This window comes from Ptychodera flava, chromosome 3, assembly GCF_041260155.1.
Source record: "Ptychodera flava strain L36383 chromosome 3, AS_Pfla_20210202, whole genome shotgun sequence".
Classification (NCBI taxonomy): Eukaryota; Metazoa; Hemichordata; class Enteropneusta; family Ptychoderidae; genus Ptychodera; species Ptychodera flava.
The window spans coordinates 15,062,740-15,076,124 of NC_091930.1; the positions used below are offsets into that span (position 1 = coordinate 15,062,740).

Below are 13,385 nucleotides of genomic sequence, written 5' to 3' on the forward strand. Positions count from 1 at the left end.
TCTCCGTTATAGGACACCTAAAACGTTTGATAAATTTAAACAATTAAAAGATCATATTCTCCCAATTTAATTCCAACCGTGTTTCATACACAAATGAAAGGTACGTGCTATTTTGTAGATCAGGAAGACAACTTATTACACGTTACCGCTGCTTTCCCTTTCATCCAGCCTGCGTATCAAAAACAAATTTTCCGGTCGCCTATGATTACTAACCATTCTTGTCTTGTATTTATCCATCACAACTAATGAAAGTAGGAACCTTTGAAACAGTGTCAAAGCAAAGACACAAGGTATGATACCTCTTAGATCATCTTTAGCCTTAGACCAGCTCTAAAGGCGACCGTAATTCCTTTACCACCTATTTGTGCATACTGTAACAACAAATCTAAGGCCCAAACAGCTTTCACTGCATGAAAACCTAATAATTCAGATAAATTCACATTAATGAGTTGCCTAATTTATAGTATACACGTGAATTCACATGAATCCACATGAACACACGCTTGTGAATACAAAAAATGGATTCTTGACTGTACTCATCTGTATATGCACTCTTCAGCTAAAATACAGGCAAAAATCCATGTTAATACAGTAAGTATTATAGGGTTTTTATGCAATGTTTCTCGTTTAACGCGTATTTCATCGTAAAACGTGCTTCATTATACACATACAAAGAAGTGAAAATTGTCATCAGTTACACTTTATTTCTTCTGCTTCACCGAAAGATTGGAAAACCTTCAATTTACCTTCTATCCGCCATCAGACTCCTTGTATTCCTCGGACGAAGCCGAGCTTCTCTGAAGTTATATGATCGCCAATATGCACCGACGATTATACGTCGTGCTGCTAACTTTTAACCACAAAGTAAACGATATAAGAGTTGCTAGCCTTGATAATATTAAGTCATATTCACCTCATATTTGGCAAATCAAACTCTTTTCTCTGTGGCTTTCTGCTAAATGTTCTTTCTATTGAAGAAACATCCGTATAATTTTAATTAAATTGCAATGAACCTCTGAGTGATACGATCTCGCATAAAGTGTACATAGTTAAGTATTAACTTCGAAGGTAAAGACCAGGTATGTGAACAACTTTGTAGGTTTCTGCATAGGTTGTGGCCGTTAGTGACCTTGTCGAATAACAAAAATCAAGCAAAAGAAGGCGAAGGTTTGACTTCAGAAAGGATGAACAGTACTGAGAGCGGCAAGTAATTTAGCCCTTTGAGGACTGGTCATAACGAGGATATACTTTTCTTTAATGGTATCCTACAGGTGTAAGTATGGAACTGATTAGTTTTGTCAGCGAGGACGTTGAAGAGTACATCTTTCCTACAGATGCCTCTTCTTTAGATGGAGACAACATAACGTTACCGAGACAAGTTTTGCCAATGGGTGAGTTATGACTGTTGTAGTCGATTTCATGTAGCTGATATTTTAACCCTACCTTTTAAAGAGAATATACCTATCAAAATGGAGGAAAGGTTAGAGTGATGAATAAATATTTAATCCGTCATCTTTAAAAGTCATCAAGAATACAATTGTCAGAGTATGACGAATAAAGAAAAAAGCCATTTGGACGCATAAAGAGTTAGTTTAAAATATATGTCTGCTGGTTCATGTGCACAGAAAAGAGACAATAATTTTCTTTATGTTATATTATAGAGCTCGCCCCTATCACTTTGAACTGCCTCGTTTCCCGTCGATCAGTGTTTAAGGAGAATATATCACAATTGATTGTGGGTCTTACCGCCTTTGATCTATTGATTATTGATTCTGAATCCCCTAAAACTGACTTAAAATTCCATCGTTTCGTGCTTCTTGGATCGAATTGATTGGTTTGATAGACTCCTATTGAGAAAGGCCAGAGTACATAAAATCCAAAATCACCATTCCACCTTTATTTCAAAATGTCTGCTGTATAAATTGTCAAATACGTTTACAGCATAAACCATAACTATAGTTAAATTCCCTGTAATTACTAAAATGCAGCTTTATTGTGGCGGATGGTAATATTTATCTGATCCTTTATTGATTTTGTACACTAACGTGCATCTAAAGCAGTGGTACTTTATCAAACGTTAGTGTTTGTAATAGTTTGGTTCCCTACTCAGTATATTATTAATTTATTCATACTGATTCAAAACACGAAGCCAAGTGACAGGGTGAGCTTTAAAATGAACACTTTTCTCAAATACTGAAAAAAATACAAAGAACACATAAACACATGCAACAGACTCTGCAAACGCTGTAATTAAAAAACTTAGAACAATCAGCAATCATTAAAGTCACGTCACATCATACGTGAAAAAGCTAGAAATAAAGGAAATAATTTTGCTGCTTGCTGCGCTTTGCTAACGGAAAGAGTTTGACATGCATTGTCATTGGCAAACGTTATCAGGCAGTCTCATTGTTGAATAGTTCTTAAGCTACGCAAACTTCTCCTGTAATATTTCCCCCGTATTCATGTATCGGTTGTAAGTTAAAGTCTTTATGTTTGCCCTTCGGCATGTGATTATCTGCACATTTTACAACCACTGAGGTGTACTTTTCAGGTGTTACTGTAAGGAGGGCAGTTATTTTGACTCAAAAGACCGTGTTGTTTTAATTGATCGGACTCATTGAAACAAAATGACCTAGGCATACCTAAGCCTTTTCGTTAGCAAGTTTGCATCTCTCGGCAAAAACAGAAACGGGAACTAGATAGACTCGACGCTGAGCAAAGAACACAGATATTGCGACAGTGGCTAATCACTATTAATGGATTTGGACGATCTATTAAAGTAGAAACAGTACAAATTTCCTAAGATAAATTGTATTCCCCATTAGGCGAAGTTTTGTGAAGAGCATGTGTTTTGCTTTATCGGTAGCAGAAGTGAGTGACACTTAAGTGCCAATAAACTGATCGTCGCATGTATCATTATGGGAAGAAGTTACACGTTTTGGCAATTTATGTTGATTAGAAAATGAAGCGAATGTATCGAAATTCTCAATTTCAAAACGCTATTGTAGTTTCTTTTTAATGAAGGACCTGCTAAGAATGATGAAATGCGTTTCGTACGAGGCACTGATTGAATTTCATTGTACTCTTAAGGAAATGGATACTTTGTAAATGTCAAATACTCAAATCCGAGCGTCGCCATGGAAATAGCAAATACAAGGTATGTTTATTGCTGTTGTTATGAAGATATTTTTCAGTGGATTGTACTGTAGCAACGCGATTTCACACCGATGGTGTGTATAGGGATATAACAAGTATTTAGCGGCATTCTAAGCTTTTCTTGCTAAGCCTGGAACAGGACTTTGGTAAGTGGGTCCCCAACCATAATTGTCAGCCACACAAGAGATCGAAGACGTGAAGCTCCAACAAGTACGTTTGATAAAAAAAGCAGATTTCTGCCTTGTACAAATTTAGATATGTGTGTTCAAAACCTTACGTTTTTAAAGGCTGCCGCTGTAAAAACATTTTGCAGTATTATTCGCTATTCTTAGGATTGTAATTGAGGTTCGCGTACGGAGAATGTTGGAGAAAATAAATTGTTTTTCATACGTAACCTTGTATTTTTTGTTTCAAATTCATCTTCTTTTGTGATTTACTACGCTGTCGAGATGTGCCAATTGCCAGTTGTGATCTTGTTTAAGACACTACGATTTTCTCATCGTGAGTAACAGCTATCGTCCCTTTGAAGAAATGTCAAAATATATGTTTCGCCTCTTGGTCCCTGGGTTCGTTAGACAGCTGCTCAATATATTTTATTACAAAAAACAACTCACCTGTCTTTTCAGTGTTGAAGGTCGGTCACTACACAGTGTCATACTCTCAAGTACGGTACATCCGAAGCCAAAGTTTCCTCTGCCAGACAATGCACCAGTGAAACTGGCTTTTAAACACAACGACGTGCTAAATACGTCGGTCAAGGATGTGAGTTGTGAATTCGTGGAGTATGGAGGGCAAGGCGGGTAGGTAAAGCTTCGATAATTTTAAAGTGCGAAACTTGCATCTTCTTTAAACAAGATATCAGTTTTCCTAAGATTTTACACTGGCTATTTTGTTTGAAAACGGTTTAATGTTTATGCTGGCAACTGTTTATATCGCCAACGTCTGAAGCTAGTGGTTTTTATTGCAATTTCTGAAGGTACAACTCGATCATATAGTTTATTACCATAAGATCTTGGAACAGAAACATGGCGTGGGCTGATGACATGGAGCATTTGATTACAGACAGTATGTAACTGAACAGTTTTTAAAAATCAAACACAAGTAAAGATGAATGAACGCATGGGCCATTTTGATATAGATAAAAATAATTCCGCAGGCGATTTTTTCGATTGCTATTTAACCTGTGACTCCTCGTGTTACCCGCGGCTATTACGCAATGTCGTCTGTGACCATATCTCTTGAATCTCTCAAAACAGTGGAACAATAGTCATCATCTGTGGTGGCTTATTGTAAATAACGCTTTGTGTTATGAGTAGCATTTCTATTACCTCAATAATAAGAAAGTCCTTTGCAATGGCCAAAGGCAGTGGTTTATATCTGTACGTCTCGTGGCACAGAAACCTCAAAGCAAAGGTGTGACGTTTTCACTAGTCATTTCTCATTCAGATTTGCATTGCTGAATTGCCTTAATTAGCACCTCACAACTAATCTCCTCTGTATTGTTTCCGAGTAAACCAGGAGCATCCCAAAAGAAGAAAGGAGATAAACAATGGTATTTCATGTAAATTTTAGGCATAAAACATGTAATGTCCTCAGCATATTTTTCTTTCAGGCAAACTATGTCGTGGAATTCTACAGGATGTCACGTCTACAGCACTAGTCAGACAGCAACGATCTGTCACTGCAACCATCTTACTAGTTTTGGTGTACTTGTCCGCTTAAGAGACTTTGGAGTAAGTTTGCTCATTTTAGTGTTGTATCATCTGGTATAAATGGCTCACTAGATATTAAGAACAGGTTGTCCAACAGTAAATGTGAATTCAATTTGTTAGTTGTTTAAAAAAATATAAATTAATACATGTATATATCATACATACATTCAAATTACATACATACATACTACATACAAAGATACAAAGATACAAAGATACATACATAGATACATAGATACATACATACATACATACATACATAGATACATAGATACATACATACATACATACATACATACATACATACATACATACATATACATACATACATACATACATACATACATACATACATACATACATACATACATACATACATACATACATACATATTTTGTCTTGTGACAGACCTTTTAGCAACCGAAGTTATCAATATCTCAGTGATACCCCATGGTGCCTTGAATATATATTCGTGTAATGTGTAATTTCTATTTTCGTAGGTACCAACAATTCATGTGACGTCATTGAAATTAATCAGTGTGATTGGCTGTGGAATTTCTTTATTCTCCATTGTCTTGACGATTCTAACATTTGCTTTGCTCGGGTAGGTCTCTTTAATTTCATTAATAATAAAGAATTTGCTCATTGGGTAAGGTATCGTGTGTGTCAGTAACTCACATATTTTATTAGTCAGTTAGTCAACGTATCATATGTAATTACGCCTTCAACTAATGGATTAACGAGGTATTTATAATACAACTCTATCGCCTTATTCGTTAGACTGCAGTGCGTATTGAGCGGGTGAATTGTATCCGAGGGAGTTTAATGGTACGACTTATTTATTAGCTTTATGGCTGAAAAAATCTATCTATCTATCTATCTATCTATCTATCTATCTATCTATCTATCTATCTATCTATCTATCTATCTATCTATCTATCTATCTATCGTTCTATCATTCTATCGTTCTATCGTTCTATCTATCGAAAATTAAGAAAGAAACTCATTTGTAATACACTTTTGATTCTCAACTTTGATACAGGTTTGAGCTTGTGTGAGCCTCAAAGGCTGTAAGACTTCAAATGCAAGAGTACATGCAAGGGTACACATATGTGTTCATTTTCACAAATGTTTTACCGAAGATACAAATTATCTAAGATGTTATATATCAAGATTTCATATGTCATATTTAAAATTATAAATAGCCACATCTCTTTGTTAAATCTGTCATAAAACTGAAGTTTCGGAAACCAAGACGATCGATTGTCCACACAATATCAGGGAAGTATTCACAAAAACAATTCGGTCCCCAAAAGCAGCCTACCTTGATACAATATCATCGTTTGTCCGGGAGATGTTGTTAATACAGGGCGTAACATCAGCCTTTGAGAGAGACTCTGGTTATGATACGTTTTACGACCTGATCTCGTAAAATTAATGAAAAGATTTATTTCAGTTGAAGACTCTCAGAGACCTGCAAAGTATATTTTCTAACGTGTGAAAGGACTTCTCTGATATTTCATTTTTTCAGGTTGCGTACGCTTGAGCGCATTATCCAGATAAATCTTTGCCTTGCCATTGGTATAGGACAAATTATCTTTCTAGCCGGCATGAAACTGACAAGCAACGAGGTAAAGATTGTCCTTTCGGACCTCACGAATACTTAAAAGTAATGTGACAAGAGACGTCTTGAATTAAACTGAATGTAAAATTCCGTATCTCGTATGTTGTGTTGTGACTTCAAGAAGGAATTAATGTAAAAACAGTCATTATAGTTCAAAATACATTGAAACTAAATATTCTGATGTCACAAATTACCAAAGTACATCATATCAAAATTATGCTTTCATACTATATATATTCGGATGTCACTTGCACAAAGTCATCTTAGGGCTTTCGGACAGCATGTGTCTCAATCATTATCTCATGCAATTAAACAAGAGAAATGACAATATTTTCCCTTGCCTATTACGCCAGATTGTCTGTACCACAGTCGCCGCTCTCCTTCATTATTTCTTTACGTCTGTCTTCTGTTGGATGTTGGTTGAAGGCATTCACCTCTATTTTCAACTGGTCGTGGTGTTTAAAAAAGCTCTGAGAAGACGATTCGTGGCTTACTATTTAATTGGTTGGGGTAAGTCCACTTACGTATCGACACCTGATTAATTGGGTTTCATATAAATATGATAAGATAAGTCTCTTAAGGTTCGCACGCATACGATCTTTCATACCATTGCTCCATAGATGTGATATCAGCTCGTTTTTGTCACAATAATAACATGTAAAAACATGTTATTTTTATCCAAACAGGTGTTCCTTTGGTACTTGTGGCAATCTCACTCGGCTTTGGACATGCTTATTACGGTACTGATGACAAGTAAGTATTTCTCTGCTTGTATATCTGACACTTGATTTTAAAAAATGCACTGCTGGCCTCGTTCTGGTCCCAAAATCACCATTTACGTCAACGTCGTGCAAAATATTTTACTCTAAAACGTCTTCATTCTCAGAAGTGAGGTATGGCATCTCTTAACACGACTTACATTGCGTTTGCACCATACAACAAACTAGAACAAAATCGTATTGAGCACATTTTAGTTCTGTACATTATCGGAAACAAAAAATTGCGAGAAAGATTAAAAACATGTTTTCAAAATGTTCATGTCAGTCACGTGATATAAAGAGGTTTTCATTTCATATGTTCAGTAACCAAATTCAAATTTTGCAAGAATGTGTTTTTTTCCGAATAGTATACTTGTTTCCTTCTTAGTTATGTTGTCAAACGTATAATTAATATTGATGATTCTCTGAATTGAAAATTCATCACACAGTTGCTGGTTGTCAGTGCAAAGCGGTATGATTTTTGCATTCGTCGGACCTATGCTGGCTGTTATCATTTTCAATTTGGTGATCTTGGGCATAGCACTTCGGGTAATATCCCGACGACTAGTCAACAAAACGGAAGACAAGCATAAGAATATCAGGTAGCAAATGCGTTCAGTTCATATATATTTCAATTTATACACACACACACACACACACATATATATATATATATATATATATATATATATATATATATATATATATATTATATATATATATATATATATATATATATATATAGATCATGATCATGAGTAGAGTCAGATGTGAACAATTAGCAAAAAAATACAATATGAGTACGATATCAAGCGCAAGCAGCGAAAGTATCAATCACACCTCTGTATTTACATATTTCAAATCATTTATTGGAAAAAACAGTACGTAACGGAACTTATATCATGTTTACATTTAAGTAAGATTATGGTAAAAGAATATACGAGTTTAACTCAATGTTTTCTTGCATTTCTGTGAACATGTTCGCAGATCCAGTCTGAAGGCTGCCATCCTTTTATTACCACTGCTGGGCATGACTTGGTTGTTTGGGTTGCTGTCTGTTGATCGACACACCATCTTCTTTGAGTACATCTTTGCCATTCTCAACTCACTTCAGGGCTTCTTCATATTCATATTCTACTGTTGGAATAATAAAGAGGTGAGATCAAAGTGTGTTTAGGAGATCCTGAGTTATAGCTTCTGTACATAATTAATCTTTATAACAGCTTTTCTTAAGCCACATTTTTATAGCAAAACATTAACTAACTAACTAACTAACTAACTAACTAACTAACTAACTAACTAACTAACTAACTAACTAACTAACTAACTAACTAACTAACTAACTAACTAACTAACTAACTAACTAACTAAGTAACTAACTAACTAACTAACTAACTAACTAACTTACTACCTAACTAAGTTAGTAAGTTGTTGTTGTTGTTGTTGCTCCTTTATTCCTCCTCAAAACATGAGAAGAGTTACATCAACACATTAAATTACAGAGGTAGTAAGGGAAAAAAGTTACTAAAAAAAAACACACTAAATATAGAAGCAAGCTTCTGACAGAAAGCAATGCACGGAACTAAGTTTAGTTCTCGAGGCACATTTGCACAAAGTCCAGCACAATTTCTTGAAGAGTTGCTTGTTCACCAGACTCCTGGTAGTTAATCATGTAAATACGATCTCCTAAAATATTACCAATGAAGTCAAGGTCATTTAAGTTGAAAAGTGTTGCAGAAACAGTAATGCTCATTTTGTCGAAAAGACATTTCCAAAGCGAGTCTCTTGCTATTGTTGCATGACAAAAGGAAGTTAACAAATGAGTCAAAACATCATCAACTGTATTTTGATACTTAAAACATACTTCATTTCTAGGAAAAGTGAGAAGTTTCATAATACTGTAAACAATTTCATGGCGCTCAGGAAAATTGCGTAAATATGTGTACAAGTGAAATGGAGCTAACTTTGTGTGCAATCGAGAGTACACCAGCATATCACCTCTACTTTACAATCTTTGTCTCCAGCAATTATTTTCATTCTCATGGATAGTATCATTAACAATTGTTTTCCAAATAGGTTTTGGCGGGAAATAGCCAGTGCCGCAAAATTCATCAAGAAAACATGTCAGATCGTATTTACTAACTAACTAACTAACTAACTAACTAACTAACTAACTGACTGACTGACTGACTGACTGACTGACCGACCGACTGACCGACCGACCGACCGACCGACCGACCGACCGACCGACCGACCGACCGACCGACTAAGTAAGTAAGTAAGTAAGTAAGTAAGTAAGTAAGTAAGTAAGTAAGTAAGTAAGTAAGTAAGTAGTAAGTAAGTAAGTAAGTAAGTAAGTAAGTAAGTAAGTAGGTAAGTAAGTAAGGAACCAATCAACCAATCAACCAATCAACTAATACACTAACCGTCAACTAACTAACAATTAAACCTAACTCACTCACTCGCCAACCCAAGTTACTGACTGACTGACTGACTGACTGACTGACTGACTGACCGACCGACCGACCGACCGACCGACCGACCGACTAAGTAAGTAAGTAAGTAAGTAAGTAAGTAAGTAAGTAAGTAAGTAAGTAAGTAAGTAAGTAAGTAAGTAAGTAAGTAGTAAGTAAGTAAGTAAGTAAGTAAGTAAGTAAGTAAGTAAGTAAGTAAGTAAGTAAGTAAGTAGGTAAGTAAGTATGACTATCATTAACCACGATGGTGCGGTTATTCAGAGTTTAATAATTGACTTCCATGCATTGTCGTTACATTCTTATCACAGTTGACTTGTAGTACACCCTATATAATCATTGGTAGATATTTTTGCCGCAATACAGGAAGCTCCAACGCCATATTTTTTAAGTAATTCAAATTTAGATCGCTGATTACATCGTCATTCTTTTACTGCTGTTGTCATTGGAAGAGATATTAATATCGGTTATAATAGGCTAATGATCGTTCAGCGGGTAATCATAAGGCACGAGGAAAGTTAGTTAGCCGAGCGGTTCTCTCTGTTGTCTCTCCGCTAGGCGACTGATGCCGTATGTTGAGGGTTCGATACCGATTGAAAACTTATTATCTTATGTACTGTCTGATGATTTTAATTATGTGATATTTTGCGGCTACGCAATGAAGGACGAACAAGTTTTACCTGGAGAAGGTGCACACTTTGTGTAATCCTAAGTAGATTGGATTATTTCCTTATTTCTTGTCATTTGGAACAAAATTGGACAAAAATCGACACTATCCATAGGATAGATTCAGACTATTCTGCACTGTATTTGACAATCAAAATTAGTATTATTGAACGAGGATCTGAATATTGGAAGTTTAACTCTAGCTCAATTCATGATCAAAGGTATAAAATGATACTGGAAGAAAATATCTCTATTTTGGCACTGGAACATGGTAATTTTTCAACGATTGCGCTTTTTGGGACTGTTTAAAATGCAAGATCACAGAATTTTCCATTGATTATTGTTAAAACGATAAAAGGAAGCAAAAAGAAATATACTCATAGTTTTTCCAGAGGAGCTCTTTACAAATGTTCCTAGTGAACAAAATTGCAACCTGTTGGAATGTGCCAAGAATGATTTACTCAGAGAGTATGATTATGTTACTGATGGCGTAAGTGAGGTGGAGAGCTAACTGGTACAAAAAGATGGAAAAAGTAAGTTTTGAAAAGCAACTAAAAGAAAATCTATCATTGGTAAACTTCAAACTAGGGATGGCAGAACTTTAGTGAACATAACGATATCTTGTCAGAAATTAAGCTCTTTTATTCAGTCTTTATGCAAAAAAGTACAGTAATTTTGATGACATGAACGACTTTTTTGTACAAATTCGTCTAAATTATCAGAAAATGAGAAGTAACTCTGTGAAGGTATTCTGACTTTTGTTAAAATGTTTCAGATTCTTAAGACAACACCAGATAACAAAAGCTCTGGAAATGATGGTCCTACGCATAAATTGTTACATTTCGTTTTGGTATATAGTGGGTAAATATGTTGTAAATTAACTTAGTTTTGGTTAAATGCATGAAGAATTTTCTAGCTCACAGAAGCAAAGTATCATAACATTGATGAGAACTCTTTGCGGAGACCAACAAAAGGTTGCAAAAATTTGAAACGTATTTCACTTATGAATGAATACATAAAATTAGCTTCTAAATGTTTAGCCAAAAGAATAGATAACATTTTAAACTGTATAATCAGGGAAACAGAAACATAGTTTTTGAAAGGAAGAAATGTCAGTAATTATATTTTAATTGATGAAATTTTTCACTACACTCGTACAGTTAATATTCCGAGGGTTTTATCAGCGATTGACTTTGAGAAGGCTTTTGATGCAAACAATCTTGACATCCTTTACAAAGGTTTGACTACTTTCAACTATGGGGTCTATTTACAAGTTGGATAGAAGCCCTGAACATTAATATCGAAAGCGCTGTAACAAAAATGGTAAAGTTCAGGCTATTGTAGGCTTTATATGGGAATTCTTCACGGCGACCCCATTTAACCTATGTTTTTTACAACAGTTTTAGAAACACTCTTGAGATCATACAGACAATAGTATGTTAAATTTGCTTCAATGAAGTAGACCGTATTTCAACTCTATACATCTCAATCTATTTCGCGTCAATTCAAACAAGTCTTTCATTCACGCTGTTCATCTTCCGAAAGAATTGTAAGTGATTTGCGTCTGGATTGCTTGATCAGTTCTTCTTTCTTCTTCTTCAGTTGGGAGGATTCTTCGTAAGCATGTACATGCCAACGAAAAGTTTTCTCAATATACCCCTTCTCATTGGCGGTTAGGTGGCTTTTTTCTGCAAGATGTAAGGTGTTCCTGTCCTATTTCCTCGCAAATTTCTGTCACTTTTTCTTGTTTCGGATGTTTGTTTCGCTTTCTCCTATTCAGTGGAGATTTTTCATGCACCTCGCATCTTGCCTTTTGTCATTAACAAAATTGTGCTTTTTTTCAGATTTAATTGGTTTCCTTCCCCATGTTGCAAGTGATATAGCTACCTGTTTGCCCTTTCACCAGTTCTCTCCGTCTCGCTCCAGCATCAGTTTCATAGTCATTTCGCAGTTTTTGCTGATTTTTTACAGTCCAATTTTGTTTAGTATTCAGTAATTGACCATCATTTGCTAAATTGAAGCATTTGTCAGATTTCATTTTTGCTTTTTGTCTCAAAATTTGAATTGTTTTGATATGTACTTGTCTGTACAGGAGACTAATTTTAGTAATAAACGTTTATTTGAAAAATCAAAAAATCTTCTTCTTCTTCTTCTTCTTCTTCTTCTTCTTCTTCTTCTTGATTTTTTCAAATGAACGTTTATTACTAAAATTAATCTCCTGTACAGAAAAGTACATATCAAAACAATTCAAATTTTGAGACGAAAAGCAAAATGAGATCAGACAAAGGCATAATGACAAAAATGATGGTCATTATTGAAAATACTGAGCAAATTGGAACTATTAAAAAAACAGCAAAAACTGCAAAGTGGCAAAGACACTGATGCTGGAGCGAGACGGAGAGAACTGGTGAAAAGGCAAACAGGTAGCTATAACACTTGCAACATGGGCAAAGAAACCAAATAAATCTGAAAAAAGCACAATTTTGTTAATGACAGAAGGCAAGATGCGAGGTGCATGAAAAATCTCCACTGAATGGGGAAAGCAAAACAAACTTCGAAACAAGAAAAAGCGACAGAAATTTGCAAAGAAAAAGGACAAGAACACCTTACATCTTGCAGAAAAAAAGGCCACCCAACCGCCAATGAGAAGGGATATATTGAGAAAACTCTTCGTTGGCATACTCTAAGTTGGCATGTACATGCCAACGAAGAATCTTCTCAACTGACTACCCCCTCCCATTCCGTGAGGAGTACGGTGCCCAGGACGAGTTAGGTATTGGCAAAAGGGAAAGTGAGCTTAGAGGTAAAAGCATCACAAAATCTTCTTCTTCTTCTTCTTCCTCCAATTACTTTACTTGAAGTTGAATGTCAAAGTAAGACATGTATAATAATATTGTATACTTGTGTTTCTGCCATGCAGGTGCGTTCTCAGCTTGCTCGAAAGAAGATTACATTTCTGACGGCTCGAGAGCACAGTGGAAGCGTTACAATAGGATCA

General features: G+C 35.4%; 1 long non-coding RNA gene across 1 annotated transcript; it reads left to right on the plus strand.

Moving 5' to 3' along the window:
- Positions 1-3,090: 3,090 nt before the first annotated feature.
- LOC139125059 (uncharacterized) lies at positions 3,091-4,889 on the plus strand. The gene is made up of 3 exons (XR_011550138.1): positions 3,091-3,157; positions 3,783-3,956; positions 4,769-4,889. It is a non-coding gene; the product is annotated as an uncharacterized lncRNA (long non-coding RNA).
- Positions 4,890-13,385: the final 8,496 nt, after the last annotated feature.